This window comes from Ovis canadensis, chromosome 13 (genome assembly GCF_042477335.2).
Source record: "Ovis canadensis isolate MfBH-ARS-UI-01 breed Bighorn chromosome 13, ARS-UI_OviCan_v2, whole genome shotgun sequence".
Lineage (NCBI taxonomy): Eukaryota > Metazoa > Chordata > Mammalia > Artiodactyla > Bovidae > Ovis > Ovis canadensis.
Window position 1 is genome coordinate 49,483,155 of NC_091257.1, and position 13,347 is coordinate 49,496,501.

The 13,347-nt window shown below is 42.0% G+C and overlaps 1 protein-coding gene across 19 annotated transcripts in view; it reads right to left on the minus strand.

Annotated features, from left to right (window-relative positions):
• SVIL (supervillin) overlaps positions 1-13,347 on the minus strand; it is a 258,674-nt gene that overhangs the window by 162,046 nt on the left and 83,281 nt on the right. Inside the window, exon 1 of one of the 19 annotated variants that reach the window (XM_069547628.1) lies at positions 7,813-8,357. The exons of the other annotated variants lie outside the window; for them this stretch is intronic. The gene's annotated coding sequence lies outside the window, so the exon portion shown is untranslated. Of the gene's footprint in view, positions 1-7,812; positions 8,358-13,347 lie in introns of those variants that run through there. 19 annotated transcript variants of the gene reach the window in all.

Genomic DNA, 13,347 nt, shown 5'->3' on the forward strand with positions numbered 1-13,347 from the left:
TAAAGTCTGACACTGTTTCCACTGCTTCCCCATCTATCTGTCATGAAGTGATGGGACTGGATACCATAATCTTAGTTTTCTGAATGTTGAGCTGTAAGCCAAGTTTCTCACTTTCCTCTTTCACTTTCATCAAGAGGCTTCTTAGTTCCTCTTCACTTTCTGCAATAAGGGTGGTGTCATCTGCATATCTGAGGTGATTGATATTTCTCCCGGCAATCTTGATTCCAGCTTGTGCTTCCTCTAGCCCAGCGTTTCTCATGATGTACTCTGCATTTAAGTTAAATAAGCAGGGTGACAATATACAGCCTTGATGTACTCCTTTTCCTATTTGGAACCAGTCTGTTGTTCCATGTCCAGTTCTAACTGTTGCTTCCTGACCTTCATACACATTTCCCAAGAGGCAGGTCAGGTGGTCTGGTATTCCCATCTCTTTCAGAATTTTCCACAGTTTATTGTGATCCACACAGTCAAAGGCTTTGGCATAGTCAATAAAGCAAAAATAGATGTTTTTCTGGAACTCTCTTGCTTTTTCCATGATCCAGCGGATGTTGGCAATTTGATCTCCGGTTCCTCTGCCTTTTCTAAAACCAGCTTGAACATCTGGAAGTTCACGGTTCATGTATTGCTGAAGCCTGGCTTGGAGATTTTTAAGCATTACTTTACTAGCATGTGAGATGAGTGCAATTGTGCAGTAGTTTGAGCATTCTTTGGCATTGCCTTTCTTTGGGATTGGAATGAAAACTGACCTTTTCTAGTCCTGTGGCCACTGCTGAGTTTTCCAAATTTGCTGGCATATTGAGTGCAACACTTTCACAACATCATCTTTCAGGATTTGAAATAGCTCAACTGTAATCCCATCACCTCCACTGTATAGAATCCAAATAATTAGAAGGGGTTTAGAAATCCTTCAATCTGGTGTTCATTTGAATAAATGAAGCCCAGCGAGGTTAAGAACGGACCCAAGGTCACACAGCTGGTTATTAATCAACATCAGGGCTGCCCCTACCTAATTCTGCCATTGCCCCTAGCACTCTTCAGGTTCGCACACCTTCACGTGAGATTTTCCTTCTTTACTCAGAGCAGGGAAAATGCTTCCTGAGAGCTCTGGGAGAGAGTCCGAGGGTGGGGAGAGCAAGCAGCTTGTTTGCTATCATAGATTTCACAATATTCCCACCACCACTTTTATTCCCCATCCTTGCACCTTCATCCTGCAGCTCACTTTGGAATATTTAAATATTTAAGAACTGTGAGCTGCCTGCAAGCTCTCTGAAGTCTCGGGAGGGAAGAACAGATACCAATCCAAATAAATAAATTCCATCTCTCTGGGAGGCTCCTGTGCTAGGGAACAAGCTTTACAGGAGGCTTGCTCACCCTGGTCCCCCACATCACGGCAACAGTCATCCAGTCATGGAACTGTAAAATATTCAACGTGTTCGATCAAAAATGTACGAAATCGTAAAGCCAAAGGATTGTGTGTGTGTGCCTGAAATGAACATCTGGTGGAAATTAAGACCATGAGCATAATTTGCAGAGCTGTCTACCTTTTAGTGGCTTGCCCCATTTTTTTCTCCTTCTGTGTGCTGTGCCTAGTCACTGTTATGTCCGAATCTTTGTGACCCCATAGACTGTAGCCCGCCAGGCTACTCTGTCCATGGGAATTATCCAGGCAAGAACACTGGAGTGGGTTGACATGCCCTCCTCCAGGGGACCTTCCCAACCCAGAGATTGAACCCAGGTCTCCTGTACTGCAGGCAGATTCTTTAAATTCTAAGCCACCAGGGAATCCCTGCTGCTGCTGCTGCTAAGTCACTTCAGTCGTGTCCGACTCTGTGCGACCCCATAGACGGAAGCCCTAATCTGGTTCAAATCTATAGAGTCATGAGCTGTGTTAGGTATCCAACACAATACTGTCAACAAATGATAGACACCTGAATGCCATCTGTCTTTTGGTTTTGTCATACTGTTAAAGAATAGAGGAACTGCAGGAGAAAATGAATATGGCTGAAATCGGTGACCATCCTAGCACAGGGTAAGCTGAAATGTCACCTGCAATTTAAGAAACTCTCTAAGAAAATCTGTGCACAGAAACAGGAACACAAGAACTTTCAGAAGTTATTTTTTCTCTTATAAGTGATTTCTTAATTCAACATATTTTAAGCTACTACTGAAAATCAATTGCTTTCCTGTTTGAGTTTTGGTTGGAGTGGCTTGTTCATTGTTGAGTGTGTAACATGTGTGCAAATACAGTGTGTGTCTATTTTAAAATTTTGGTTAAATGTAGTAAAATTAGACACAGAATTTTCAGAATTGTGAAAAGACCACGCCTTGAAATATTTAAAGTCTTAAAAATATAAAAATATCCATACTATTTTTCTGTTTAGTGACCATATATATCTGAACCTAAGATTTCTGTCTACTTTCCATACTCAGAACATTATTGAGAGTTTGGAAAGAAATGAGAGACCTCTCATTAACCAAAACACCTCATGCACTGGATGGGAATGTCAACTTGTGCAACCACTATGCAAAGCAGTATAGAGATTCCTCAAAAAGTAAGATTTACCAAATGATCCAGGTATCACACTTCTGGGTATTTATCTAAAAAATATGAAAACACTAATTAGAAAAGAAATATGTACCCTTCTGTTCATCCTGGCATTATTCATGGTAGCCAAGATATGGAAGCAACCTAAATGCCCATCAGTGAATGAAGGGAGAAAAAATCCAATATGCAAACACATACTAGAATACTACTCAGCCATAAAAAAGAATGAAATCTTGCCATATGTGATGACACAGATTGTCCTTGAGGGTATTACACTTAGTGAAACAAGTCTGATGGAGAAAAATACCATATGATTTCATTCATATGTGGAGAATAAAAAAACTAACTAAATGAACGAACCAAACAAAAACAAACACATAGGTACATAGATACAAAGAACGGATTAGTGGTTACCAGATGGGGAGGAGCGGGCAGGATTAAATAGGTATGGTGAAGGATGAAAACAAAATTTTTGGTGGTGAGCATGCTGTAGGGTACACAGAAGCTGAAAAATAATGTATACATGAAACATAAAATATTATAAACCAATGCTAGTTCAATAAAAAATAAATGAAAAAAAACAGTTCCAAATTATAGGTACATTATTTATAAAAGCCCTTTGAGTGAGAAAGTAATTTTTCTTTCTTATGCATAATTCTAACAATAAAGGTGATATAGGACATAAACTCTAATGAAGCAAGTCAATAAGCTCTGAAATCCAAATGAATATATTCCATCTGAAATGGACAGGTTGTACAATTAATTCAATGTATAACCAGCAGCACAAGAATTTTTATCTTAATGTGGACCCTCAGAAGATGAGCTGTGCAAAGGATTCAGAAAACAAAGGCAAGAGGATGGCCCAAGCACACAGCCATCCAGGGATGCCCAGTGCAGGGGCCAGAGTTTCACAACCTTACTACATCCAAGGTGGCATCCTGACACAGAGATGCTCAGAGGCAAAGCTCAGCAAGGTCAGAGAACCCGGGAGATGGAGCAGGTCTGGGAGGGAGAAGGAGCTCCTGGGAGGGTGTGGAGGGATGGGTGGTGGGCCAGAGAGGGAGAGCTTGAGATCAGGATGAGCTTTATTTAGGATGCAGGACTGGAGGAGGGGCCAGGAGAAAGGCAGACAGACATTGGAAATAAGAGAAATAGTGGCAACAACACAGGCAAAGCATGGAAGGGAGGGTGTGAAAGGCACAGGGAACTGAATCACTTTTTCCATGGCTCCTTCAAATCCCCTGAGCTGGTTGCTTCCATCTTGAGAGGCGTTTACAACCATGCTACTCAAAGTCGGTCCTCAGACCAGAGGTGTGAGCATCACCTGGGTGCTGGCTTGCTGACTCTCTCCCCCACCTGCTGCTGCTGCTAAGTAGCTTCAGTTGTGTCCGACTCTGTGCGACCCATAGACGGCAACCCACCAGGCTCCCTCATCCCTGGGATTCTCCAGGCAAGAACACTGGAGTGGGTTGCCATTTCCTTCTCCAATTCATGAAAGTGAAAAGTGAAAGTGAAGTTGCTCAGTCATGTCTGACTCCTAGCGACCCCCTTGTAGCCCAACAGGCTCCTCTGTCCATGGGATTTTCCAGGCAAGAGTAGGAGTGGGGTGCCATTGCCTTCTCCGCTCTCCCCCACCTAGACTTACCCAATCACAACCTGCACGTTAACAAGAGTACAGGTGATGCTCAGTCAAGTTTGAGATGTACTGACTCAAAGTGGTGCTTATGATGATAGGCACTGATGTGAGATAGATCTGGGTTCCAATCCAGTTCTACCTTGACCCTGCAATACATGCCCTTAGGCCCTAAACCTCAGTTATCCTCCTCTGTAGAATGGAGATAATGATAGTATTGTGTCTCAGGGGCCCTAGGAAAACTTAAACGAGGTCATGTAAGGAAAAGCATGGCCATAAGGCTGGCAAACAGTAATGATATTATTTTTGTTCGTCCCTTCCAGCCGCCTTGGATAACAGCTCTGTTCTGTCTGCGTCTGAGCTCCTGTAGGGAATGAGTTCACTAAAGATGGGGAACACACATTCAGTCGGGTGATCTGTATCCAGGTGTGCAATATTGAGACGAAACCCTCAACACACACGTGCTGACATGAACCCAGGGCTGGGACGCGGGCCAGTCAATGACCCACAGCAAACAGGAAAGCGCTTTCTTTGACTCTGTGTACACAAAAGCCGGCTAGAAATGGGTTATGAACTTGCTTGGGATTAAAGGATCAACTTTCAGAAGAGAGTAAGCAAGTAACGAGGTGAAATACACCCCTCTTTCAAAACCTCCTGCATCAGTGCATGGCCGTGAGAAAGTGGGACAGAGATCCTTTTGAACCCACATCCAGCTGCTGTACCCATCCTTTGGAGGCCAGCAGTGCAAACCACCCTGAGATGCTTCACCCTAGGGATGAAGATTAATGCTCAGGAAAAGCACCTAAATCAAATCACACCACGAGATGAGTTTCTTCATTTTCGGCAAAACTCCAATAATGAAGTGGCTGATTTCATTGCATGCACCTTAATTTCCTGTGTTGGCAAAAGAGCACATACAGAAACCCCAGCAGGCTTGTAATAGGAGGACAAGTCTTACTGCTTGCATTATTAGATATGGGGGGAAAAAAAACAACAGAATTTAGTACCTAGAACACCCACTTCTGTCGTGAATAATAACAGCGTCAAGAGTATTTTGTGCAGCTAAATTCTGATATGAAGAATCCACAGATCATTTCAAGGCATTCAAGCAGCTCACATCTGCAGACCAGCTACTGTGCAGTGGGTGCTAGGACCTAGGTGCCTCGTTGAACACCCCCTACAGAGGAAGGGGGCCCCAGGACACGGTGTCAGGGCCCCATGGGATAAAGCACAGGCTTAAGTCAAGGCCCCAGAACCCAGAGGCAGAAGGTCAGAGGCGGCTTCTGGGAAAATCTCCTTTGAGATCACTTCCCTGGCAAGCAGGGGAAGGCAGAATATTTCAGGGAGGGGTCCCAGCAAAAAGAGTGGCATGAAAGACCCTGAAGGGGAGGCTGAGGAGCTGGGCTTTGGCCTTTAATCAGTGGGAAACTATGCAAAGTTTGGTTTTTGCTTTCCTCTTGGTTTGGCTTCCCTCGTGGCTCAGATGGTAAAGAATCTGCCTGCAACACGGGAGACCGGAGTTCGATCCCTGGGTTGGGAAGATCCCCTGGAGAAGGGAACCCACTCCAGTAATCTGGCCTGGAAAATTCCATGGACACAGGAGCCTGGCAAGCTACAGTCCACTGGGTCGAAAAGAATCGGACATGACTGAGCGACTTTCACTCACTCACTCACTCCTCTTGCTTTAGTAAGGTCATTCTGAGGATAGACAGGACAGCGGAGAACATGGGGCAAAAGCGTGGCGCCATCATCCAGGTAAGGGGAAGGCGCAGGGAGGCTCAGGAGGTGTGGGGGCAGAAGCATCCTTTCAGAGACTGACTCAGCTGTCTTGGTGACCTATGGAGAGTGACCATGCAGCTTCTGGCTCAGAGTTAAAAGCTGCAGGAAAGTTCCAGATCGGGGAATTCTCCTGGTCACAGGGCAGCCCACAGACTAGTGTATTAATACTCCTGGCAGCAAAGAGCTGCCTGCGGTGGTCGCTCCTGCAGCTTTCCATGCAGCCTCTGACCCTGAACACTGCTGCTCTCTTAGCCAACAGCCCTCTTCTTTGGATATAGTTTCTGAACTGTAAAGTTGTAAACGACCTTAGGTATTGACAAAGATTTTCATTCCGAATAGAAATTCAAAAATCTTAGAGTGGTTACCAAGAAACAAGATGTCCTAAAAGTACCAGCAGAGCTATCTGTGTGCACTGAGTACAGGAGACATAATCTGGGTGCTTTGACTGAATGCTGTTTTGAATAGTAAGTATCCTTGTGGCTCCAGAGTTAGCATCTCCTTGGGGGATGACGAGAACTGTCCAGGAGGAGACAAGATGAGCAAACCGCCTCTCTGTGCCCACCTGTGTCACCGTCTCAGAGGACAGATAGGATGATTACTCCTGGCAGGACACCCACTACTTGGCTTCCCAAGAGCTCTTCTGGGCTGATGAAAAGAGGCAGCCGCCATATGCCTGGTTTATGCTGCTTCGCCCTGGGATCGGGAGGATCACTGACACCCTGCAGTTTTTCTCAGCAGGGATACCACCAGCATTTTGGCCAGGGCCACGCTTTACCTTACCACATGGGACTGTCCCCCATTACAGGGCATTTACAGTTGTAGCCACATCCCCTCAAACACCAGCCACAGTTATTATGAAAACCAGAATCACCCCCAAGCATTTCCAAAAGCCCCCAGGGTTGCGGCACTCAGTCTGATTGAGAACCATGGCAGTATTCACTGATGAGGCTCATCTCTATAAATATTCTGTTTTTCTACCTGATAAAAATAATCAGTGCCCCTACTGGTCCATCTGATACAGTATAAAGAAACCATCTTTAAAATAAAGAAATAAAAACAAAAAAAGGAACCACCCTTTTTTTCAGTATAAGCAAATCACCAACCTAAATTACAAACAGACCACAGTTGTCTCTAGAGCTTTACAAGAATGATATGGCATTATTTTCTTGGAGAACAAAAAAATGAAATACAGCCCCAAAGCGAGAAACTAGAGTGAGAATTTTTTTTTAATATATAAATAAATCCTGAAACATCGGAGGTTCTCTAAATTAAACTTAAAGAATCAGAGTACCAAGGTAAAGAACCCTCAAAACAAAGACCATACAAAAGGAACACTGATGATTTATATTGGGTTGGCCACAAAGTTCATTTGGGTTTTTCCATAAGATGTTACAGAAAAACCTGAACTTTTTGGCCAACCTAGTATTTCCACATGGATTAATAATAGGAAAGAAATAAAACTTGACCTTCTGAACTCCACCTCCATACATGTGATACAATGATTGAAGTACTCTGTATTGTGAATATGCTATTAATTCCAAGGCTTTAAGTGCTTAACGTTTAGACAGGAGTACCTTCTAGACTGTAGGCTGAATTGTTAGTATCAACCTTTCTGTAACCATAAAGAAAGTTATTTTGCTTTTAATAAAAAAAAAAAAATCCAATCATTCTGAAACCAAAAAACATGCCCAAGGGTACCTACAGAAGTATTCAACAACTAGCACATACTGGCAGGAACATTCCAGTGTTTGACATCTACAAATCCTTCGGAAGCATGCTCAGACAAATGATACTTAAAAACAAAACAAAACAAAACAAAACTGCATTTAGATTTAAAGGAAGGGTTTTCACTTACTTCAAATTTCTGTACACTCCTTGTTCCTCTAAGTTAAAGGGGGGAAAAAAACCACACTGTAATTCCTTATTTTTCTAATTAAAAAAATAAAACACGTTATATCCTCTAATTCGGCTTTGGTTGTCCTCAAGTATTCTCTGTGTGTCTCCTTTCAAAGAATACTACTTTCAAATTCTAAACAAAAAGCAAAATATCAAAAGTTAGCCCAAGGAACACTGTACAAAATCAAATATCACAACGCAAACAAGGCAACTGCATCTATCAGAAGTGATGATTCAGAAGAGGATAAATTTAGAACGGTGCTTTCCAAATGGCGTTTGGGTGCCAAATGCAATAAAACAGGTGAAGGCTACATCCCAAAAGTTTCTCTGAAAAAAGATCGCCAAAATATTATCAACAAGTGTCTTCTTTTTGAAGCTGTCGGTCCCCTGGTGTCCTTGACGCTGAACTTCCGCAATCTGGCCTTGGTGTGGCCATCCATTCCTGGGTAAATCCAAGTAAAACCTGAGGACACTTCAGCCTCTGAGGACGCTGTCAGAAGCAGTGGAGCAATTCCACATGGGACGGGCCTTTTATGGCCTAAACTGGGAGAGCCTTGATCTCAGCTCATCTACCAGAAATAGCTCCTGAAACTCAGAGGGGCCCATCAGCTGTTGCAGCAGGCCTGGCCAGTGGCAATCTCAAGTGCAATGAGAACTGCCACATTGTCTTTCAGCTTGCTTTACAGAGAAACTAAAAATGCAACAGCCATCTCCTGAACAGGCTACAACCATACAGAACTGAATAGGCAAATGTTTTTCTAATGCTAGTCTTCGGATTATAAAAGAACACAAAACCACTGATAAAGCTCAGACAACAACATTCAGAAAGTAACATACACATACATGTATAAACAGTATGCTATAAAGGCACACGTCTCTCTACAAGTTTACACGTGGTGCGGACATCTGTGGGTTTCTCCTCACTTCCAAAAAGAGAAATTTCCAGTGGAAAATGAGTCATCAGAAGAAAGAATTGCCCTGGAAGGAATTTCTCGAAAACAATACAAATGTTTTGTCTTAAAACCAAAGACCATGCTCTGAATGGATGGATCTCACTTCAGATGGAGCTCAGGTTGTTCAGCTCACTCAAAGACCAGAAGAAACTTAACTAAGGGGCGACAAAAAAAAGAACTGTCGAACACAACCACTTCTTAAAAGGCTATTTATGTTTTTTTAGGTATTCAAACTAATATTACAACCCTGCTTATAAAAATACTTACAACTGTGTGTGTCCTTGTCATTGGGAAGATTAACAGAATCTCTTAATTGTTCATCTAACTCCAGCATAAAGCACAGAACTCAGAATTCTGTGCTGCTCAGGGGCAGGCACCTGGCTGCTAGCTCTCTGACCCTCCAGCTGCACCAGGCAGCAGAGGCTCCCAGAGCAGGACCTGAATTCCGGTTAGTCATTAACCCTGCAGGACAATGCCTCTTTCTAAACAGACAGTCCTGTGGCCAGGGAAGAAGGCAGATACCCTGGGCAGCTGTGATGATTAAACACCGGCTTTGCGACTGTTTTGCACAAGGGCTAAAGACGCTTTGTCCACAACAAGTTTTTTAATCACCTCAAGATGACAAACAAAACTTCATAGCATGACTCCTTCTTCCTAATCTCCATCCCCATGGGGCCTCACTTTATTTTCCCTTCAACCAATTTTGCTTTTTACCCTTTTTAAATTTTATTTGACTTTGCTTTATATATTTATAAATGCTGCTTTAAACTCCTCCTGGAGCAAGCAGGGTAAAAACAAAAACTTAGGTGAAATAACTAACTACTGAGGTCTTTCTTTTAAGAAAAGAGGAGATAATGAATCACTGCTACCACAACGATGCAGGCTTTTTTTCCCAAAACAGATTCACTCCCACAAAATAAACATCTAACTTTTGGACACCTCTGAGGTTATTGTTTCCTGCTGCAACAGAATTGGCCTAGCTTAATGCATTGGAGTCTAAAGATTAATTCTTCTCAAGTGCATCTTTTACACATGCTTTTTATCTTTGTTCAAAGTCCCGTTAATTCTACCTGTGCAATGTGTTTAAATACTTTCCTTTTTTTTTTTTTTCTGACTGGATCCTGAAATTAGGAAGCTCTTGTCATACACACTTCTTTCCCAAACTATGACAGTATCAGAACCGACATGCATGGCAGCAGACTTAACGATATCCCCATGAAGAAAAGCGAACATCACATTTTATAAATTAATGTAAGAACTAGACTTAGACCTCTCCAAGATATTTGATAATTATTTCTCATTTGCTATTAATACTAGAATTATAACAACCTTATGGTAGTCTCATTCTCACTAGGAACTTCATTATATCAGCTTTAGCATGACTTTTAATCTGGCTTTTGTGGGCTAATCTAAAAACTATGACTACATGACATTGGTCTTAAGAGAAACTACATTCTATGGAAACTATTTTATAATAATAATGAACATGTGGAAACCAAAATTAAAACACAATGCTTTTACAATCATGACAAAAAATATTTTGATACAAACTTAACATACAGATTCAGTATGCCGAAAAATTTAACATGCTGATAAAATACAGCCAAGGAGACCTAAATAAACAAATACACATACACTCTGCTCATGGGTTTGAAGAGTCAACATAGTAAAGATGTCAGTTCTCCCCTAAAATGATCTCTAGATTTAATGCAATTCCTATCAACATGCTAGGGAGAATTTTTGTTAGAAAAAGATAGGCTTATTCTAAAATTTATAGGAAGAGAGGCAGGCCTTAGTGTAGCTAAAACAATCTTGAAAAAGAAGAATAAAGTGAGAGTAATCTATCCCATATTAAGCCTTACTAAAAAGATATAATAATGGATTAAAGAATCCTGAAATAGACCACACAAATATAACTAATTTTTGACATAAGACACCATTTCAACAAATGGTTCTGGAGCAAATGGACAGACACAGACCTAAATAAACAAACAAAACTCTTATATCTAATCTTCACACCTTATATAAAAATTAGCCAAAGTGAAGCATTAGGGGTGAAAAAAAAAAAAAAACAGGAGAAAATCTTCAGGATCTAGATGAGTTCTTGTTCTCAACACAAAAAGCACTCAGTGTCTTAGACCTGGACTTCCCTGGTGGTCCAGTGGTTAAGAATCACAGGTTTGATCCCTGGTCCAGTAAGATCCAACTTACTAAGGACAACTGAGCCCATGTGCCGCAACTACTGAGTCCACGCTCTGGAGCCCGTGCTCTGCAACGAGAGAAGCCGGCACAATGGGGAGCCCAAGCACCACAGCTAGAGTAGCTCCAGCTCACCGCAACTAGAGAAGGCCCACGTGCAGAGCAGCCAAAGCAGCTCAAGACCCAGAACAGCCAAAATTAATATAAATAAAAATTTTAAAAAGAATATAAACCAAAGTTTAAAAAAACACAACACATAAAAGTGAAAAATCATGAATTAGATTCATCAAAATGCAAAACTTCTGCTTTTTCAGAAGATCACATTAAGAGGATGAAAAGACATGCTAGGGAATAGGAGAAAGTATTTGTGGTTACATATCTGAAAAAGGAGAACTATATAGAACACAGGAAGAACTCTCAAAATCAACAGCAAAAAAAAAAAAAAAAAGAAAAGAAAAAACCCCAATCAGTCCAATTAGAAAATGGTCAAAAGGTACAGTGAGGCATTTCACCAAGAAGATGAAAGACAGATGGCAAATTTCACGTTGAACATGAAAAAATGTGCAACGCCATTAGCCATTCAAGAAATGCAAATTAAAACAATGAGATATTCCTACACACCTATCAGAATGGCAAACATTAAAAAAAAAAAAACTGACTACACCAAGCGCTGGCAAGGAGAAACTCGACCACACATCGCTGGTGGGGATATAAAATGGCGCGGCTACTCTGGGAAATAGTTTGGCAGTTTCTTTGAAAACTAAAGCTGCCAAACCAAACTACCATATGGCCCGGCAACTGCACTCCTGAACATCTATTCCAGAGAAATGGAAACTTATTTTCATAAAAATCCTGAATACAACTGTTCGTAGTAGCTTTATTCACAATAGATAAAACCTAGAAACGAGCCAGATGTCTTTGACGGATGAACAGCTAAATAAAAATTTGGTGTGGCCATATTTGCAGCCACCTGGAAGAATATCCAGGAAACTGTGCTGAGTGAAAGAATGCTGATCCTCAAAGTTTAGATGCTGTGTGATTGCACTTCTACAACACTCCCTGAAAGCTTACTGTGCAGACGAGGGTGCAGACAAGGATGCAGCAGAGGCTAGGGCTGGGGTGACAGGGCTGTGAGAACAGCATGAACAGTTCTTCCCCTGTCCTACCAACTGCATCAAACCCAGTACCCCGGTGATGATCTTATTTACAGTTTTGCCAGATGTTACCACTGGGGGTGAATGGGTCAAAAGTACACAGCGCTTGCTCGCTCTCTCTGTAGTAATTCTTATAAACACATCTGAATCTATTATCTTAAAATTAAAAGTCTAAACATTTTTTTAAAAATCTACTTCAAATGAAACTTCCAAATGCAACCCATTTGTAACTGAGTTACTGACCATAATTGTACTCTGAGTAAGTCTAAGTGGATTTGCCTGTCATCAATGCCACCCTAAGAAATTCAAATTGGAAATGTTTCTTTTCCCTTACAGGATGGAAAGTCATAGCCCTAAGTAAAACATTTCATACAGAAGAAGAAATGGAAAGCATTGCTTTCCAACTGAGCATGTTTATATGGCTGGTTGTCTGGATACTGAAAAGAGCATCTCTAATTCCTGGGGCCTATCTAATAAACAACAGGATCCCTCCCCTTCATTTTCAGCAGTTCAATCCACTGCTCAACATGATTCTCAAAACCTGATCAACCATTGAGAAACAAGAAAACTCTTCAGAGAGGGAGGTGACCCGGCCATCTCAAAATTTCATCCCACTACAAACACAGAAAATAGGTTTCTAGAGTCAAGAGTTCTATAGCCTTGGAGGTATCATTCTTGAAAATAAAAGGACAAGATCAAAATCTAGCCTTCTGCATGGTGGGACAGGACGTCTGAGGGTCCTTCAGTGCTCTTTATCCTCTCAGATGCCAGAATGTGAAACTTAGATGCAAAGGAGTATGGATATTCCTGGGCTTGGGCAGCCCTTGTTCAATGAACTGAAGACAAGCTTCATCTTATACCTGCATTACGTGGCTTCCCCAGAGCTGATCCTTTCTAACACAAAAGTCCAGCATGAGTTAGTTTGGCTCTCAGGGCGTTTGGATCTAACTTCCTCATCACTCATCTTCCACAACCACTGTCTCCTCCCCCAAACCAACCCCAGTCCCTCCCCCTTCAGGTTTACAATGGGATTCCAGCTTCCTCCACACCCCAGAACTGCTCCCCAGCCATGGGCCCTCCTGGCGGACCTGGCCTCTATAAGGCATCTGACATCCTCTGCCCATTTCCACAGCCACCAAATCTCTGTTTCTCCCAGAGTGAGTTCTGTAAGCCCCTCAGCAGAATTCT